Source organism: Triturus cristatus, chromosome 2_2, assembly GCF_964204655.1.
Source record: "Triturus cristatus chromosome 2_2, aTriCri1.1, whole genome shotgun sequence".
Classification (NCBI taxonomy): Eukaryota; Metazoa; Chordata; class Amphibia; order Caudata; family Salamandridae; genus Triturus; species Triturus cristatus.
Window position 1 is genome coordinate 16112299 of NC_140582.1, and position 18389 is coordinate 16130687.

Consider the following 18389-nt stretch of genomic DNA (forward strand, 5'->3'; position numbering starts at 1 on the left):
TCGCTCCAGAACTTGTCCTCCCAGTCTCTCTTTGCGACCTGTTGTGCTGACCTGTACTTCTTCCGCGCGGCCCCCACTAACCCTCCGTCCCCTTTCTTCACTGCCATAATTAATTCCCGCTTCGCTTTCCGACAGGGGGCGGAGTACCAGCCAGGGTTACCCTTGGAGCGAGACGCCCTCCGATCGCCGTCCACTCGAGTGGGGATAACAAAAAGATCCCCTATTGATCTGATGGTGCTAGTAAATAGGGAGGAAACCTCAACAGCATTTAATGTAACAGCTGATAACCTTGGTAAGATGTTTGACATGATTACCCTTATGCCCGTGACCTTCTCCTCGTCAAGGACAAACTTGTCCCATTTTAACCGCCTCCCGCAATTCGAAGGGCAGACTTCTCCGGTCAACCTTATGACAGGAGGGGTTTCACGACTGATGTTTTTACACCATAAGGGGGTTAGGCTCAAAGAAAGTGGGTTGTGGTCGCTATCCATAGATGCAACGACCTCCATGTCTACCAAATGAGACCAGAGACGAAAATCTAAGAGGATGTAATCTATCCCAGATGTATGTCCAACCCTATTATAAGTATGTGCCCCGTTCTGACCAGAGATGGATCTCCCATTGGTCGCCCTTAGGCCAAACTCTAGTGTGAGTGCATTCAATTGTAATGCACGTTGAGACCATCTCTTGATTGGACTTATATCGAGGGGCGGAATACCTCTTCGGGTGTCCTCACCTAGGGTATCCAGGATATCGTCCCCTGCAAGTGGCTCGTACGTGCAGTTAAGATCCCCCATAACTAGAATGTATGAATTCGAGTTGCACTCCCTGAGCCCGTCTTCCAAGGCCACTAAGGTCGGGGATGATAAACCTCCTTTTAAGCTTCTGGTATAGATGTTAAAGATCTCCAGAGGACTGCCACTACGAGAGCCCCTCACAGACAGTCTCATTAAGTCGGGGGAATTAGTCTTGAGCTGCCTCACGTGCAAACCCAAAGAAAGTCTCACCCAGATGAGTAGCCCACCCAACGGGCGCCCCCTTCCCGTGGTGGATGTGCTTGCGGCAACACACAAGGTCATAAAGCCCACTTTGTGCCGACGTTCTACAGACCAAGTCTCCTGGAATGCACAAATGTCAAAGGACTCAATAAAAGTGTTCCAATCAGGCAGCTCCAGATTACGGCTTATGCCCGCCACATTCCAGCTGAGAACCTTAAGGTTCGCAATGCTGGGGGCTTGCACTACATGAGATAGGAGGGAGTCATGAGTCGGCCTAGAGGAGATGAGGTTGCTTCCAATATCAATTGCTGCAGACTCAATTCCATTTGCAACACTGCTGGATCCAATAGGAGCATCCCCATTCTGGCAGCTATGCAAAGGGGCCAAAGAGAGAAGTGAGAAAGGATCACTAACACAAAGGGGCTCGAAGCATACTGAAACGCTTAAGTCACTGCATGTAGCCCCAGTGGCTCCCGGAGGACCCGGGTTGGCCGCTCCATACTCATCCCGTCAGCAACCCTGCCACAATAAATATGGGAGAGGGCCGACGTTCCGAGACATGAGACTGGGGTCGAGAGTATCATAGCGGGGTACCAAGAGCCCCTACCCTCCCAGTTAGTCTGTTTACCAGGCCAGTACGATGGTAAGGGCCGATAAAAGTAGCCAAGATCACAAGTACTAATGGCAGAAAGTGCACGGTCAGACTCCTGGCTACAGATAAGCCTAGCTACTCTCGGGTCCCTAAAATTAACTAGGATGCAATCTCCCTTTTGGTTCTTTGGCCTGTTGCCGACCCAACCAACCCGTCTCACATGAATAACCCGACCATCAACATCGCCAGGTAGAGGTCTATTTTCTCTGAGCCAAAACACTGTTTTGTTTTTTAGCTCAGCATACGACTCTTGACTGCCTAGATTTAATGGGGGGGACCCCAGTGAGGACCACCACAAATGGTTGACAGCCAGGGGTAAGGTTAACATGTGGTGCAGTTATAGTCCCCTTCTTCCCTTTTTCCTGCACTTTCGATACTAAAATGGCAGAAGAGGTTGAGGGTGCTGGACAGGACCCGCCAACAAGAGCGCTACAGGAAGTATTGGTATTCTTGGCCAAAGCAACTGCACCCAATTTTGAATGATCTGTGGTCTTCATAACAGATTTGGTGGGTTTATTCGGGTTACCAATGGTTTTGGGCTGTGTTTTATTAACCATAGGTGGGGACCCTAGTACCTCCCCCCCCCCCCCCCGGATGCAGAGTGGGTTTACACAACATGCTTTCCCCGGTTACAACCTGTGTCTTCCCCACTGTAACTAATGTTAGACCAGGGTTCCTTGCAGGGGGCCCAGGTGAAAAGTGAGAAGACTGCCCATCCTCTCTAATTTTCAAGTGCAATTTGATCAAGGATTTTACAGAGAAAAAGTTGTCAAGGGCAGTCTGTTCAAAGGCATCCACCCGCTCTGACAGTTTTTTTAACCTCTCTATAAACGGGAATATCAGTGATTTCACTAAGCACTCAAACTTAGGGAGCAAGAGGCTCTCCGAGGGCGCAGAAAAGTGTGAGGCCGGATCTAATCCTACAATCGGCTGTTGCTGGAGATTATTCACCCCTGCTACTGCCTGCTGATTTTTTAAGGGATCTAACCCCACCCCTGGACTCTTCCCGAATGCAACCCCCTTATGAAGATTTTTCTTCCTAAGCTTATTATGGGGTTTGAGCAAATTCCCCCTACGAGGGCTGACAACACGTTTCCTTTTGACTGGAGCAGCTCCCCCCACTACCTGTGCTTGAAAATCCGGCTGAGGGGAGAGAATATTAGAGGCCTGAGGCACAGGAAAGTTTGTGACTGCGGGACAGGGTAGCTGGAGTGTTAGAGGACTATCTGGGACTATTAAATTAACACCACCCTGGGCAATTAGAGACAACCTATCCAGGCTTGCCCCAGTTCTGTTAACTCGTTGGTCATCATGAAGTGAAGGATCATCAATCAGGGAAACAGGAACATGGACAGGAGATGAGGCTAGTGCCAGGTTGCCCAGGGATGAGCGTTTGTTGGTAAGAGATTTCCGAGAGAGTCTACGCTCCGTCAGGGCAATCTCCTTCTCTACAATGGAAAAGGCACGCGTTAAAAATTGATCCATGGTGCCGCTCACACAGTCACCCCCCCCCTCTACGCAATTTATTCGAGCGAGTTGCCATCGGCATTTGAGGATGGACAACCGGCCCGAATTTACATCAGCGCACTACCCAGAGGGGTAGAGGGGAAACCTGAGTGCGTCTCACAGGGGAAAGCAAATATCACCGGATAGGAAGGGCCAAATCAATGTTCCTTGCCAGGGCGACTTCGAGAAATGGCCCAGCCCGGCCTCCTCCGGCCCTTGACGGCCACAGACGGTCCCGCCCTTGTCCCGGGCTTCTCCCGGCGCGTCCCGCGAAGCGTGGAGTAAAACCAAATAAGTATAGGATATGGCGGACCGGGGGCGGGGCTCACAGAGTGCGCAGGCCAGGTGTCAGGGGCCGTGCAGGGACTCCTGGGAGAGTGAGTCCCTGCAGCGCGATCCTCCTCCCCTGTTTGAGCCACCCAGCCGCCTCGCAGCGTCACCACCAGCTGCACAAAGCAGCACCCGCGAAGCGGGTGCGGCGAGATGTAGAAGCGGCAGCAAGCCCAGGTCCGCAGCACCAAGCCCAAGTCCACAGGGCCAAGGAAACAACAAGCGGCGTCCACCAGCAAGGGTCCAGACAAAAAAGAGTATCCCCTTCTTATTGGTTACTATTGTTTTCAACAGTGCAATTTTCAAACATGATCATTCAATACTCAAACAGGTGATAAGAAGCACAAAATTACGGCCATCCTTGAGTGTCTGCATCTGTGTAAGGAAGGGAGCAAAAACAGAAAGTGCTTTTGAGAAACTGTGGCATGTGAGTAACATATTGAGTAAGTTGTGCTTTTTACTTTAAGGAATTCTTTGTATGTCATTACTTGCACGTCATGTTTGGTGTTCCGGAATGTGGAGCTCTTAAGGCACTTCTTGCCTAGCTCCTGTCCTAGCCAGTCGTGGGTCCTGTAATGAAGAATAAACTTCAACGCTATCTTGGAAACATACTCTCCTGCTTTCGAGTCTTCTTTCATCCACACTACTTATTTTGGCGACAATTCTGTGGCTGCTCCTGTTCGCGGGTTTAAGGGGAGTTCCAGACCCACCGACCACACGGACATATTAAGTGCTGTGTCTTTTTCGCTCTATTTTATTTACCGTGTTTTGGATTTCATGAGGATTACCAGCATCGCCTTAAGGAAAGAACGGACGGATTAGGACTTACTCAACTATTGTGAGTAATTTCTTACCTTTTACGGTTGTCCGTTACCGTTTGGGACCTTGTTGTTGCTTGAACCGGCACCAGATTCCATTGCACCCGCTGCCGTGCCGTGTTTCCCGTTCCATTTCTTGTGCGAGTGTATTGATTGTCCGCATCTACGCTCCTACGTCATTTCTTCAGTCACGTTGAGACTGTGTGCCCTACTCACACTAGAAAATAGACGCATGGCACATCTCGACGTCAGCACATTTTGCACGTCCGTTCCAACCATTTTTAAACTTTGGGATATAATTAAATACATTCTTGTGTATGTACAACGTTGGAGTTGGAGTTTTCGTTTTCTGCTTGTTTCTGTGACAAGCGCACGTTCCATCGTTTGGATCTCCACATCTCAACTGTCACGGATATACCCTCCTCGTCTGATAAGATTCATTGTGGTGACTATCATTTTATTTATTTTCTTTTACTTTGTTGACATTTGGTGTATTTAACTTGATTCTTTTACAGGTATACAGTCTTCATGGCTAATTCAAGCAACATTTTACATCCTCCTGCTTTCCTACAAGATCCAGGTAAACCCACCACACCTTGGCACAAGTGGTTCAGGGTATTTGAAAATTATCTTGAGGTTATTGACGCTACAAAATATTCGCCATCTAGAAAAAAAGCCTTATTATATAATCACCAGGGTACCACAGGACAACTTTTTGATAATTTACCTATCATTCCTGCACCCGCTGGAGATGAAACCTGGAAAACAATATGTTGATGGTAATGTAATGTAATCTGTAATGGTCGAAAGACACGTATTTTTTAAACGTAAACAAATGTAACATAAATCATCATCATCATCAACTTACTTTATTGGATTTCATAATCAACAAACCATAAAAGCACGATATAAAAACCAGGGTAAAATAGTAGGATACAATATGTACACTCTCAAGAACAGGCCTAGGCAATTTCATGGCTCATCTAAAATACATGCTTACACCAGTAATATAGAAGTAAAAACAATAAAAAAGGAGCAACATTGCATGAAAGTCATTAGCCCAATCCACACAATGTTGGCTGTACAAGGACATGTGGCCCAGGATCATTGTGGGGAGTAACCTGACTAATCACAGCTCACTTTAAGTTTAATGGCCGATTTTAAAAAGCTTAAAACGTAAAAAACGGTATTGCCCGTCAGCATCTGTAAAAATGTAAATGCCGGCCGAACTTGTTTAAAGTCGGCCTGTTTTAGGATGGGGAATTAGATAGGATTTTCTCGGAGTAACATAAAAAAGGCAAAACATGGTGAAATGAAGCATTTCCTGCAGTGATGAACCTTCGCAGCCGCAGGGAGGAAGAACTTGCCCTCTACTTACACCCTTAGGGTATGAGAGAAGTAAATAGAACACGTCAAGCCGGAACCTGGTCAAAAGGAATCTATTGTGCGAGTTCACTAGACCAAGTATGTACGGCTCCGCTAACTCGGTGGCCCTTAATATAACGAAGCGACGGACACATGGCTTCATAAGCTACCTCTCCTCCCTTAAAGCAAGCCGGCGCGTACCAAACACCTTCTTCAAGATGGAAATCTCTTTTTTGCCAATTCCCTGGGGGTTGGTAAAAAGGTCTCCTCTGCCTAAGCATGCTAGCTGATTTTTAATATATTTCAACCATGGTATCCTTAGCGCTTGATGCAACGATAAACAATCAAAAAGGATTGCCTTGTTTATGGCATCCCCCTTCTTGGCCTATATTTTTAGCCAAAGTGACAGCAGACTTAAAGCAATCTGATCGTTAATATAGGGCATTCCCAACTCTTCATGGACGATAAAGGAGGGAATACCCTGGGGTAGGAACAGCAGTCTTCTCATGAATTTATTTTCAGAGATTTGAACGTCCTTTGCGTCTACATATCCTCATATTTCATTGCCATAAAGTACTTTTGACAAGCACCTTGCCCTACAAAGCTCCAGGAGAGCCCCCACTGATCTTTTACCCAGTCTCGCGGCAAAGCTAAAGATAGCAGCAACTTCCCTATTGAGATCATTTCTCTTGTGGGTGAGTTGTGGAGCCCAGTTCAGTTTGTCATCCAGGAGTACACCCAGGTAAGAAAAGACTGATGTTTTGGGAATAGGGGTGGATCTTACCTTAAAGACATATGATCTTGAGGGGCGGGACCCTAGTTGCTTGATATACGATTTGGAGTTATTGATTTTAGGTCCAAATCTCACATGAACCGGGCAAACGATGCTAGAATGGTTTGTAAACCCCTCTCTGTCCTAGCCATCAAGACGGAGTCATCTGCGTAGAGCAGAACCAGGAGGCCACGCCGACCAATTCGAGGGTGGTTAGTCTTGGTCTCCAAAAGTATTTTCTCTAAGTTGTTAATATAGAGATTAAAAAGAAAAGGGGCCAATATGCAGCCTTGACTGACCCTGCTCTTTACAGGGAATGAGCGTGATACCTTTAAGCTCTGCGAGTATCGCACTACTGCTTTGGTGTCCTGAGAAGATCATAGAGAAAGGAGACCAGCTCCCTATCTACCCCTAAGGCTAGTAGGATCTGCCATAACTTGACCCTGTTTACGCAATCGAATGCGGATGAGAGATCCATAAAAGCCAGGAAGATGCTGCTGCTGCGGGTTACTGTATATTTGCTTTAGATTAAGAAAAGGTTCAGGGATTGTTCAATCATTGAACGGCCAGGGCGAAACCCGTATTGGGCATCTGACAGAATGTTATTGTCGGTGGCCCAGGTCGCTAACCTATTCAGCAAAATCTTACTGACCACTTTTACCACCAAATCTATCAATGAGATCGGTCTGTAACATGCCGTACTGTCCCTGTCCCCCTTTTTAAAGACTGGCACAAGGATGGAAGTGACCCAGGAGGGCAGAGTACCGACCCTAGCAACTGCGTTAATTACAGAGGTGAGTACTGGAGCCCAGAGTGCCACGTCTGACAAGTAAAGGTCGGATGGGATACCGTCGGTACCCGGGGCCTCGTTATGAGTCAGACCGGTGATGCCGCGCCTTACTTCTTCTTCTTCCAGGTCAACTAGTTTTTCTTGAGTACCCCCAGATGTAGGTACGGGGACGGGGCCCGGTCTCCTTTGAACATGGCCTCAAAGTGACTGACCCACTCATTTTCGGTAATGAGTGCTTCTAAAACATTGGCGGCCTCCTCACCCAGGATGGGGCTGTTTGTGAACTTGGCGCTAGACTTGTAGGTTGTAGCTTTCATAAGGTTGCTCCAAGCTTCTTCCTTCAAGGCCGCCCTGCGCTTGCTAAGTGCCAATTTATACTGTTTCCTACGTATTTTAACAAGCGCAGCATTCCTTGGGGAGGCATGAAGGGCTGATTTCAGCCTCTGGGCTGCAAGCGAGCAGTCAGAGTTAAACCATCTAGGCCCCCCCGCCCTGGGTTCTCTGTAAAGGAACAGTCAGTAAGTCGGCGACAGAGCCGGAGATTAGGTTAAAAGCACAGATAATGGCCTCATCGAACTCAGCCTGGGCATTCTGACAAATCAGGAATTCCTTCCAGCACATCTCCCTTAAGGACCTGCACAATGTTTCTGGAATAATCTGGCCCCATCTAAGGTGTCTCCCACCATCTGTTGCCCGTAATGCCTCACCTCCTACTGCCTGTCTTTTTAAAGCAAAGGAGGGCCAGATGCCTTTGATGCATAGGGGGTTTTGGTCACTATGACTACTGGGTATTATTGTGAACTCCGAAATCAGATAATAGAGGGGGGTGGAAGTTAAGATAAATTCAATGAACGAGGGTTCCCGTCCCAGACCCTTAAAGGTTGGGATGAGGTATCGTCTAGTGGGGGTTCAGTTTCCCTAAGGTTAATTGCAGGTCCAGATCACAGACCAATGCATTTAGTTTCTCCCCTGCCTACTGTGTTCAAAATACAAGCTGTCTGCTAGAGGACAAGAGGGCTCCTTGCTGGCTCCCGGACCCTTCTTCCTTAGGGCTCCACATATGTGAGTGTTAAAATCCCCTACCAGGACTATGTTACCCGATTTACTTGACAAAACCTTACCATTCGTTATGAAAGCACTTAAACGGGTGACATTACACACCTCCGGGAAGAGAGAGGTAGCATTATAAAAAATTTAAAGTGTTAGGCTAAAGGACCCTGACAAAAAGGATAACGCCTGAAGACACGGGTTATCCGTATTGAGTAACAAAAAATCACCTTGTAGGCCAAGAGAAACATAAACTGCGAGAGCCCCTTTAGCACGTCCCGCCCTTGACGGGGTTGCAGGAATACTAAAAAGCTTGTAACCCTCCAAGAAATGGGTATTGTCAACAGACCATGTCTCTTAGAGACAGATGTTATCATATATTTTAATGAAAGTTAACCACCCTGTGTCCAAAAACTTCCTAGCCAAGCCAGCTATGTTACAGGAAATGATATTAAAAAAGTTGTTATCCGTAGTATGACAGTGACCGTTCATTTTATCCGACTGGTCGTCCTTTGGAGCCATTTGAAAGAGCACATTGGGTTTCCTTGAGCACTTGCCACCCAGTCAATCACATAGGTCCAATTGGCTCAGGGGCTCAAATTAGTTATATAAAGGGAGCATAGGTGGTTGTAGAGGCCGCTCCAGTAGAGTCGGGGTCGCAGGTCTCCTCGGGAGTGACATCATGGATGACGGGGGATAAAAATAGCCCAAGGGAAGTGCTCTTATGGAGGAGCGGGGGCCTGTTCTCTTGCCATGGTTAGCAGCATGTAGGGTCCTTTCTGCCAGGTGTGGGCTGTTGAAGTTGATGATTACACAGTCCCTGTCACAGCTCTTTTTCAAGCCCCCTATCCAGGCCACCCTCCTGAACATGAGGATGTCCCTTTCCACTCTAAGTGATAAGGTGTGGCAGGGAGTCAACCAGTTCAAGACCTTCCATGGAGCCACAAGGCCCTCTGTTAGAAGCACCTAACGGAGGAAGACTCACTGGGAACCGGGAAAGCCTATAGGACATGAGTTAAATTTCTTTTTCAAGAACCCCAGCAGCTTTTTTTTTAAAACAATCCCTAGTGCTGGTGATTGGCGTAACATGAGCCGTCTTGCGTCTACCCATTTAACCACACAGAGCTGTATGAAAAAAGGAGGAGTTGACAAGTGGCCAAGATGTTAAGTCTCAGTCTATGGTCCAAACCTTCTTATTCGCAGTCCACGAGAGGGTTATCAAGGAGCAGGAATGGTGAGAGCCTGTGAGCCTGTGAGCAGAGCAGAGGGCTTATACAGCGTCTAAAACATGATGCAATTAAGGCTTACCTTGCACACTGGCGCCTTTGGAGACTAGTGAGTGGCGGCAAGGGTAAAGTCAATAGATGCGATGCCCTCTGTGGTCCTTGAAAATCCTTGAAGGTCCAGCTGCCCAGATAACACCACCAAGAGGAGGCACCCAGCCCTGCTTCATCCGGGCACGGATGGGCACTCCCTTGCCCGGGTGCATCCACATGCGTCCCTCGCTGCGGGAGCCCTCAGCTGTTTTTAAGGCGCCTCCTGGCCCTAAGGGTGCTGGGAGTCATAGTCATAGTCCCGGTGTCCTGATGCAGGAGGGCAGCTCTACTCCGTGGCAGCAAAACAGTAAACGAGTAGAGACAGGCAAAATGAATCAATTGAAGATTACCTATCTATTTTAAGAGTACTAGCTTCTAAATGCGAATTTGGTACTAATCTAGACACTTCCTTACATGATCAGTTGGTTTTCAATTGTTTCAACAAAAAAATTCAGGAGCGCATAATTACCTGCAAAAATCCTACTTTAGAAGAGGTAATGGGGTTTGTAAGAAGTATTGAATGTTCTGTTACTGCTTCAAAATTTTTAACTGAGAGTTCTGTTTCTAATTCTGTAACGGGTACTAGTGTAATGCATATTGCAGCTAACACCAATAATGAACCTGGGGTCAATGCAGCCTGTTATAGATGTGGTTCAAAATTTCATATGGGGAATATTCCTAATTGTCCAGCACAAGGCAAACGGTGCAACAATTGTAAAAAGATTGGTCATTTCTACATTGTATTCAGATCTGTGAATCTGATAAGAGTAAAGTTAATCAACTTAATGTAGAGGATGAGTCAATTTGAGATGCTTTGAATATTGTTTCACTATCTGTTGAAGTTAATACGTTGAAAGAATCTGGCAAAAAATATAAGGGGCCAATGTGTGAGGTACTTATTGGTCCAATTGAAGTTAGTATAATGGCAGATTCAGGCTCGCCTATTACTATTCTAGCAGAAAAATCTTTTGAAATATTGTGGTCTAACACCAAATTGAGTCCCACTGATGTCAATCCTAAGGCATTTGGTGAATATGACATTATTATGAGTGGTTATTTTTCTGACATCATAAAGTTTAAAGGAAGAGAAATACTCACCAAAGTATATGTTGCACTTAATGGACGTGACATACTATGATGGCTAGATCAGGCTGGTTTGGGCATAATACTTAGACCTGGACATTCTGAACCAGTAGTCCTAGGTGAGTTGCCTGTGTCTTCTGTTAGTAATGTAGAGCCACATGATTCTAGACTGCATGAGTTATTTTACAAGTATCCTACAGTATTTAACGATAATATGGGAACTGTAAAAGGGTTTGAACACACCATTAAGCTCAAGAGTAATGCTTTTCCTGTTGTTCAGAAGGTAAGACCAGTGCCTCTCTCAGCCAGAGAAGATTTAAAGAAATTATCGGATCAAATGTGTTCTCAAGGCATAATCACTCCAGTCGAATCTTCTGAGTGGGTTTCAGCTGCTGTGGTTGCACGTAAGAGTTCTGGCAAAATCCATTTGTGTGCGGATTTGAGAGTTCTTAAACATAATATTGTTGTAGATTGCCACCCCTTGCCCAGAATTAATGAAATGTTGGCCAAATTAGGTGGTAGTAGATTTTTCACCACTATAGACTTACGTTCAGCGTACCATCAGATCCCCTTATCAGCTGAATCACAATCTTTGACTACTTTCATTACTCCCTTTGGTGTATGCATTTACAGAAGAATGCCCTTTGGGCTGGCATCAGCCGTCAGCATTTTTCAGAGGTCATTGGTTCAAATGTTTGCTTATGACCTGGGCATCCAAGCTTTCCAAGATGATATCCTTATCCATTCAGACACAATAGATCAACACTATTTTCTTCTCGATAAAGTTTTGAATAAATTGCAAAAGCATGGCATGACTGTTAATGCCAAAAAGTGTAGGTTTGTTAAACAAGATGTAGATTACCTTGGTCACAACATCTCTGGAGCGGGTATCAAACCTTAATCTTCCTTACTTGGTGCTATCAAAAATGCTCCTGTCCCTCTTGGCAAAGAATCTTTAAGAGCATTCCTTGGCTTCAGTGAGTACTACGCCCGATTTGTACAGGGCTATGCATTGCTGGTACAACCACTTAGGAATTTATTGAAAAAGAATGCTAAATTCATCTGGTCAGAGGATACTCAAAATGCTTTTCTTTCTGTTAAAAATGCAGCCATCAATGCTCCTGCCATCAAACCCTTCACCTATGGTGTGGAAAGTATAATCACTGAGCAGAACCATAGCACCATTGAAAGAGAAGCTTTGGCGTGCTCTTGGTCAGTTGAAAAATTTAAAATGTATATATGGGGCAAAAAATTTCAGCTGTACGCAGATCGCAAACCTCTGATTTATATGTTGGGGGATAGTTGCTCTAACAAACCTTCTTCTAGGTTAATGAGGTTGCTTGCTAGACTACAAGAATTGAATTTTGACATCAAGTACTTACCAGGTGGAAAAAACGTACGGGCTGATTGCCTTTCACGCCTTCCTCTACAATGTAGTGATGACCTGATAAAAAAAAAAAAGGGATGATGAGTGTGTTTTTTTCTGTAGAAGATGTTGTGCAAAATTCAAGAATTACTCAGGAAGAATGGTTTGGGAACAGTGAAAAGGATGAGTGTTTGCAGAACATAAGGACATTATTTTTAGTTAAAGGTTGGCCTTCTGATAGGAATTTGTCAACGGAAGAAAGAACCTTTGCCCAAGTGGCTCCAGAATTGTCCATTTCTAATGACATTTTACTTAGGTAGGACAAGTTCGTTCCTCCTAGGGGTCTGAGAAGTACTATAATTTCCTTAGCACATGAGGGACATTTGGGCGTTAACGCCACAGTTAACACAATTAAAAAACATACTGGTGGCCAGGGATCAATAGTCAGGTTAGATTTCATGTTGAACAATGTACTCAATGCCTGTGTTCTGATAAGCACTGGAAAACTTTCACTGCGCCTTTATGTTCTGTACAGTGGCCTAGTGGTGCTTGGGAAAAAAATGGCTTAGATTTCGCTGGTCCAATTTCTGTTTTTGGGAAAGAAAAAAAGTTTTTTATCGTTGCCATTGACTATTTCTCCAAATGGGTGTATTTTGCATTCGTCAAGAACGCGGACTCTAGTTCAGTTGTTCTATTTTTACAACGTTTGTTCTGTATTGAAGGGACAACTAAAGAGGTAGTCACTGATAATGGTTCGCATTTTATGTCACAGGAAGTAGAAACGTTCTCAAAAAAGGTTGATGTTACACATTCTTGTGCCTTTATATAGCCCAGCATCCAATGGTCTCGTTGAGCGGCAAATCGCATGCTGAAAGAAAGTGTGCAGACTGCTGTACCCAATGGTTTAGATGTTGTTGGTTTCTCATACCAGAAAGTTTGGAATTACAATACCGCTCCTCACAGCACCACTGGTGTTTCGCCTTATACTCTTTTCAGGGGTAGGAAACCCATTTCCAAGTTAAATCCAGCATGGTTACTGGATAGAGTCACACAAACTTCTTTTGATTTAGGTAAAGTAAGAGATATGGTCAGAAAGAAACAAGAGATTTACAAACGTGATTATGACAAACCTATTCATGTCAAAGAAAAAGAGTTGGCCCCAGGTGATTGGACCCTGATTAAAAAAGCTGTTAAGATTGCCAAGGGACAATCTAAATTTTCTCCACCCATCAAAGTCTTAAAAGTATCTCGTATGGTTGTCCTATTGCAGGACAGAGGATGGTGAGCAAAAATGCTTTTGTAAAACTGACAGAAAAGCAAGAAGATATCATCTGTAAAAAAGCGAGAAATTATAATTGGAAAAATGAATGTGGGTCTGCTAACAAGAATTGGTATGATGTTGGTGATTTGACACGTTCTGTTCCCACCAATATTGATCTTGTACCAAGAGCAACCCCTGGCACTACCATTTTAGGTCAAGGAGGTTGCATACCTGTCCCTTCCAGTTCTGGTGTGCAGTCTGGTAGAGGTAATACTTTAGGAGGGGATGGTGATGGGATGTATAGGAGTAGTAGTAGAATTAGAACAGCTCCAGTCCACTTTAGAGATTGTCATTATCTGAGTCATATGTTAAAAGGAAACTTTTCACACTGTATTGAAATGTATTAAAAATGTTTTCTTGGTTATTATATAAAAAGGGGGATGTTTGGCATGTGAGTAACTTATTGAGTAAGTTGTGCTTTCTACTTTAAGAAATTCTTTGTATGTCATTACTTGCACGTCATGTTTGGTGTTCTGGAATGTGGAGCTCTTAAGGCACTTCTTGCCTAGCTCCTGTCCTTGCCAGTTGTGGGTCCTGTAATGAAGAATAAACTTCAACGCTATCTTGGAAACATACTCTCCTGCTTTCGAGTCTTCTTTCATCCACACTACAGAAACAGGAGCTGAGAAAGAGAATTATTTGAGCAGGAAAAGGCAGTGTTTGGGATATGGAGGGTGTGGGAATGACAAGTCAGTGGGATTTGCGCTATTTGAAAGAGGGAATATAACGTCTACATGTGTTTGTGAAAGGAGCATGCAATTGAGAGGTGAGGGTGGGTGAGTGAAAATGTGGTAAGAGGAGTGTGTGGGACAGAACAGAGGGGCTTTGAAAGAAGTGTGAAATGGTTAGATTAGAAGACGTGAAAGCAAGATGGGAAAAGGAATGTATGAGAGACAATAGTAAGATGATTGTTAGAAAGAGTAGTGTGAGTGCTGAGCTTGAGGGAGTGAGGTTAGAGAGAGAAGGATTTCAAAGGATGGACAGAAATGGGTGTGCAAATGAAAAGTCAGAGATGACTGTATGTGAGATAGAGAAAGGTAGGAGGCATGAGAAGAGAAAGTGTTTGGCTCATGCATTTAAAAAAACCATTGGCAATGCCAATATGTCCCGCCTATGTGAAAACTATTGCCTTTGTCAATAGCTTTCACATTTGCAAGATTGCCTTTGTTTATTGCTTGTTTTTAATCTTTGCTGACTGTGACCATCAAGCTGGACGGGGTGAAAGCATCATTATTTCAGCCACGCTTTCAGAACAGACTAAATGCAGCCCTGTTGACGAGGCATGTGCAAAAGAGCACTGAGCTGTCATAAAAATGCTTTCTCCAAATCCTCATCAATATCACTCCTGTAGAAAGAAAGAAATATGTCACTCCTGTAAACACAACAGCTGTGCTCCTGGATCAGGCCGCCTGCTGCATACAGAGCTGCTGCATCTTTGCCCATTTGCAAACAAGTGGGAACTGTAAAAAAAAAAAAAACAGCGCTGGCCGCGTCATAGCGCTTTTTAGGTCTCGCTGAGCCCCAGCGCTTGCGCTGGCTCGAAGAGACATTTTGTATGTGGGAATTTCAAAGTGCTGCTGGCTGGCCTAACGCTTGCGTTCACGCGATCGTGCACGCGCGCAGCCGGCCGCCAGCAGCACTTTGAAAACTCGTGTGCGTCATCGCGATCACTTTCGCTTTCAGAGCGATCGCGATGACGCACGCGCACACACAACTCCTCCCCGTGTAATTCTTTTCCGGCCGTAGCCGGGAATTGCCTGTGAGTCAGTTTCTTTCACCACTAGCTTTCTTTTTTGCTCCTAGGCGTATCGGCAACATTGTATCATTCTCTCCACTCTGAGCCTCCCGCTGGAAGTTGCTGTAGCCGGTAATTGCCTGTGAGTCAGTTTCCTTCACCACTAGCTTTCTTTTTTGCTCCTAGGCGTATCGGCAACATTGTATCATTCTCTCCGCTCTGAGCCTCCCGCTGGAAGTTGCTACTTTGTTTCCAGAGCAGCACGGTAGCTTTTTCCTTTGCCGATCCGCTGCGTAGGCAATTTAAGAAACATTGTTTTCAGCCCGACGCTTGTTTTAAAGTGCCGGTGTGTTTTTTCGACAAGTACAATTTGCCTTCTGCTCACTTAAGTCCCTCGCTTTTCATGTTCGAGTGCAGAGCACGTGTGCAAGCTCCCGTGAACAGGGCCGGACTGTGTATTTGAACAGCGCCTCACAGCAGTGGCGCGGCCGCGAGGAACTGAATTAGTGCGTTGTGAAGCTGTGGCAAAAAAACATAGGTGCCCTTTAGCCAATGTTTTAAGTGGGCCGGGTCCTGCCGGTGCTGTTAAAAAAAAAAAAAAAGATGTGAGACGGGTCCATATCGGGGTCTCCGTGTTAGCCCTCACCCTACAAAAAAACCTGAACTCTGCAGCACTGCAACTTGAAAGAGACTCGTCATAGCTCTTCTACAGTCTCATCATTTCAGCACCGACGCATTTTCAATATTCTATACAACGAAGACATACTGTTTGCTTATTTATCTCATGCAACTAACAACCTCTGGCAAAGCCAATAGTCCTGTCTTGTTGTAGGTGGTGTATTATATTTCTGGATGCAATGACAGAAGCAGCAAATTAGGAGTCACAGCACAGAGTTTTAGATTACTTTTTAAGACAGGCCCTAATTACTTCGGCCACGCCCCTTGGAGAGACCGTCTAGTTCTTTCATCCCACTTAAAAGCCCTGGCTACAGCTATCATGAACCCGGTGGGGGTGGGGCGTGCTGTGGTGTCAGCCAACGATCACAAACGCGAGACCAGGCGCACTGCACATCTAGGCCTTGCAGGGCAGCGGTAGCACGGTTCCTGCAGTGCATCGCTGCACTGCAATGGCGGACGTGTTCCTGCATGGGCAAGGCTGCACTCCCAGAGATGCAGTCACTGGTGGACCACGGAAGGTCGGTGCCCTATAACGGAGCAGTGCGTGGCTCTGCAAGGCCCGCGCTGCGCTGTAACGGCGGGGGCCCGTGGCGCTGTACTCTGTCTCTGCACATGGCAGCTCGACCTTGCCTGCTTCCTGAGGAAAACAAACGCAATCAGGTCCAGACCAGATCTGACTAAACCCACTCTCGCCGAGTGAATTCTCAGCTATTCACTCGCTTGGTTATGTCCAAGATAAGAACAAAGCACTCACGCGCCGGGAGGGATGAGCCATGGCGGCGGACCCTTACAGAATGCCCCATACACTCACCCCCCTCCGCCCCCCGCACTCCAGTGAGGGGAAATTCTGAGGGCGCCTCCTGCGATTTGTTGTTTTAATAAAACGCATACATTAATAAAAAACACTATGCAATGCATTAGGACCGTTTTAATAAATAACGGTGCCCGAATTAACACTAATTATACATTTAGTTAAAGCGTTTCTAACCATCACTCACAAAAAAATATGTATCCCATTCTCTGGGAGCACAAAGCAATCTGAAGGGCCTAAAGGTGATGTTAAAAAAAAAAAAAAAGAGTAAAACAAGAGAAACTATTTTTATGCAATGTGGAAAATATGCCATACGGTAATACCCAATGACTTCTAGCAAAAAAGGTTAAAAATCCATCAAGGCCTCGGCCAGTACATCTGTGACGTTGTCGGACACCTCAGAGCCAGTGGATTGACAGTGAAAGCAAGGGTGATGGTGGTTTTAAGGGACTCCCCAACAATTTTGTTTAACGGTATCTCATCATTTTGCCTTGTGTAACTATAAAATGTATGTATTTTTTAGGTTCACATCCCAATAAACCCCTAAGGAGGGATTCGGATTAGGGTTAAAGAAAAGGAAAAAAAGCAAAAAAGTTAATTTTAAACGATCAACATCTTCTTCCCTGTGGGAAACCACAGGGCAAAAAAGCAGCGACGCTTTAACTTCGTTTCACAATGTAAAGAAAATAATGTATTTACTTTGATGCTTAGCTAACAACCCGAGTTTCCTTGATTGTCTTAGATTTCCATCAAACAAAACCCATCTCTCTGGCCCAGAATGAAAGGGCCAAAGCACCATGAATTTATTGTTATTACTACAGAAAAATGTACACACATCAGTCTAACTCGCCCCGTTATTGTCAACAGGCCCAAACTGGCGTACTGAGATGAAATACTATATTAAGTAAATAAAAAAAATCTTCTCTGTTATTATGTCCTTTCAGTTATTTTCCTGAAAAGCGGACTTTCATCTTTTATAGTGTCAACATGCCTCTTCAGGACGCTCCCAGAGGCTATACCCACACAGGAATACAAAACAAGCATTTGCAATGCAATAGGTCTCGCATTTATACGAGTTTGAGCTATTGGCATTGTAAATGACAATGCCTTTTATTTATGTTTTAAAAACCCACACATAAATAAAAGGCATTGCCATTTACAGTGCCAATAGCTCAAACTCTTAACTGCGAGACCTATTGCATTGCAAATGCTTGTTTTACTTATAGCCGGTGGGTTGGTCAACACACAAAAAGGAGGGTGGCGGTGGGAGAAATAAAGCAACACGGACAATGATGAGGAGGTGGGAGGGGAAGAAGCAACACAACATGTGGGAGTGGTAAGGGAAGGAGAAAGGGAGTTTGTGTGAGGAAAAAGTAATGGGGGAAGAATACATTAAATAGTACCTGAATCACAGCAAGCAGTGGATGGACAGTAGAAAGACGCTAATAAAAGTAAATCAATTAGTACATGGTTGCTGATCCACACTGTTGAACAGGAAGTGACATCAGAACGTGCTGGCCAATTAGGAGGCAGCAAATAAAGTGACAATGAAGTCAACAAATGATAAGCAAGGGGTGGAATCCAAGTCCTTTACAGTAAAAATACCTCTCTCATGCTCTGTCAGTAGGCAAAACATAAAAAGGAAGGGGGCGAATGATAAAAAATAAGTTCAAGAAAGTAGTTGTGAGAATAGAGGACAGTGTGAGACATGAGAACAGGGGCAACTTTTGGGGAAGAGAATATTAGATGCATGACTAGGCTCCCAACAGGAGAAGCATGGGGCTCATATTTCCAGTTAAAG

The 18389-nt window shown here is 45.1% G+C and overlaps 2 protein-coding genes across 7 annotated transcripts in view; one reads left to right on the forward strand and one right to left on the reverse strand.

Moving 5' to 3' along the window:
* The window catches only part of LOC146861757 (uncharacterized), a 111266-nt gene extending 106773 nt beyond the window's left edge, over window positions 1-4493 (reverse strand). For 5 of the 6 annotated variants that reach the window (XM_085640935.1, XM_085640939.1, XM_085640938.1 and 2 more), the window contains exon 1: window positions 4341-4477. The gene's annotated coding sequence lies outside the window, so the exon portion shown is untranslated. Of the gene's footprint in view, window positions 1-4340 lie in introns of all 6 variants that reach the window. The other variant, XR_014978045.1, reaches the window with a different exon arrangement.
* Window positions 1-18389, forward strand: part of LOC146861755 (metalloprotease TIKI1-like) — a 1236995-nt gene that overhangs the window by 639836 nt on the left and 578770 nt on the right. The window lies entirely within an intron of this gene.